This window comes from Octopus bimaculoides, chromosome 3, assembly GCF_001194135.2.
Source record: "Octopus bimaculoides isolate UCB-OBI-ISO-001 chromosome 3, ASM119413v2, whole genome shotgun sequence".
Lineage (NCBI taxonomy): Eukaryota > Metazoa > Mollusca > Cephalopoda > Octopoda > Octopodidae > Octopus > Octopus bimaculoides.
Window position 1 is genome coordinate 35,327,523 of NC_068983.1, and position 2,717 is coordinate 35,330,239.

Genomic DNA, 2,717 nt, shown 5'->3' on the forward strand with positions numbered 1-2,717 from the left:
TATATATATATATATATATATGTATGTATGTATGTATGTATGTATGTATGTATGTATATATTTCAAACAATTATAAAGAATACCGAGACTGGCTTATCAACAACAATTTTTCCTTTTAATTTTACAGTTGATCGTAGTGCATCATTATTTGATTACAACGACTGACACGTGTTCCTGCTGCACATAGCGTATACAATTACACATGCAACCCAGCATAATCTCCTGTGCACCTTTATCCAGGGTCCCCAAAGCAAGCATTGTTCGATGCGAACTAAGCTAATTCGTTTACATATGGTTAGTTTAAGATACTAAGTGAAGTGATGGGAGATGTTTTGAAATCTGATATTGCTATAAGATTTACATTTAGTGTCACCTCTACTTAACACCAGTACTGAGCAGGAAGCGGACGTTTGATTTATGCTGAATTAGGTCAAATCGTATCTAGGCAGCGTAAAATGCTTGCTATAGGGTTAAAGGAGAGTGAAAAGAATTACGTCGATTGGGTTCCATCAATATATCTTATAGCTGTGCACTTTATATAAGTGTTACTCATATATTTCCATACCTTCATGTGTCACCATGATTTTAATCTAGTGATAATCGAGATATTAAATCGAGAGTTAGGCCAAATAATGTCACGACATACACCTAGATTATCCCCTACTCCTTTGTATAAAATACAAACTTATTCGATATCTGCTTGAAAATGTTTAAAGGTTTTTCTGTGCATGTGTAAATATCTCAGGACCTGTTCTGAGTAATTTAATGCTTGTATGTAAAAATCTGGGACATTGCTTCAATGCACAAATGATATCTTTCCCCCTCTTCTATATGGAGTAGCTGTACTACTTTTATCCCATTTTATTCTAAAGTTAGCATTCTTGTTTATGAGGGACTAGATTAACTTGCTCAACCTCGTGCTATTTATCTTATTTCTATACTTAGGGATCATTGACACTTGGTACTACTTGGTGTAACATGGAATTCAACCGAGAGCTTCTACGGTACCCGCCTGGATAATTTTATCCTTATACACATGCATTATATATATGCATTTATACGATTGAGTGTGCACATACAGCAGCTTGCAAATTATTTAAGAGGGAAAAGGGGTACAATAGGCATCAGATGCTGTGAGCAAGCGGGACGATTGTGCTGGCACAGTAATGTGATGCATAAAGAAGTGCCGATCTCTAATTGTGGAGGGAGCCTGTGGAAAGAGTAAACCCGGAAATATGTGGGACGAAGTAATGAGAAAGGATTCCCAGATGCTGGTCCTCGCTGAAGAGATAACAAGGGACGAGGATTTGTGGCGATTTGCTGTACTCGAGAAGACATGTCAAGTTAAGTAAAATCGCTATTATCCATACATACAGGCATGTCATTTACAGGTACCAGTGCCACGTAAAATGCACACCTACCAGTGTTACGCAAATTCTCCATAAAGTGGTGTTAAGAAGGGCATCCAGTTATAGAAAATATACCAAAACAAATAATTGCAGTCTGAACAGTTCTCCGGTTCGCCAGATTCTGCCAAACTGTCTATCCCATGCCAGCTTGGAAAACAGACGTAAAATTATATATATATATATATATATATATATATATATGTATGTATGTATGTATGTATGTATATATATATATATGTGTGTATGTGTATATATATATATATATATATATATATATATAATCCAAGAGAGTTAGGAGTTGAGGATCCAACCCACTAAGGGATAATATATATCCAATATACTGCTGGGAGGGTACCCAATTATTGTTACACTAGTGTTATACCAAGTGCAATATGTGGGTGCGGGTAAAGGGGGTTTTTTACCCTAAATTTGCCAATCCGCTAAGTTACGGACAAGTACAAAATCCCCCGCCGGTTGTCCAAAGGTGTTAGGGGAACACACACACATACACACACACACGCACGCACATACACGCACACACACACAATCGACAAGCTTCAACAACCTTTTCGTCTACCAAATTCACTCACAAGGTATTGGTCGACCCGAAGCAATGCCAGAAGACACTTGTCCAGGTGTCGTGCCGTTGGATTAAAACCAAAATCACGTGGCTGCAAAGTGAACGTTTTGACCACTCAACTATGCCTGGGCCTAAATTCTCTGTAGAGTAACCTAAGCGATAGACTACAATTACAATATTTAGGAGAATAATCAATGATATGTCGATGGGCAATACCTTCTAGAACTGTTGCTCCTGAATAAATATTTGGCCAAAGAACACTGATTTGTATAATAAAATATCATTAGGACACCTTCTGTGAGAGAGTGGGACGAATGGAGGATTAAAGGCTATATACTAACTAATTTTTTCGGTTAATTTTCCCCGCAGGCATATTGTTGTGTAATTAAGCAATATACTATCTGTTGGAAATATATGTCAATAAATCTGGATGCAACAACATAGATGATTTATTTCCCACCTGAGAGAGGAAATAAGCACTGGTTGTATTTAGAGCTTAACGTTTGGAAAATTAGCATATCAAACACGCCTCACTGCATCTTGTTCTTTACCTCTGTATTTTAAGTTCACTTATAAGCAAAAATGATTTTCGTTTTCATCAAAGAAATACATATCAATATAATTTGATTCCCTTAGTTACATCCTGCATGAATGAAAATTATCTCTCTTTTAGTGAAAGGGAATAAATAGTTGGAGAAAGATTGTCGAATTTTTATTGCTTTCAACTG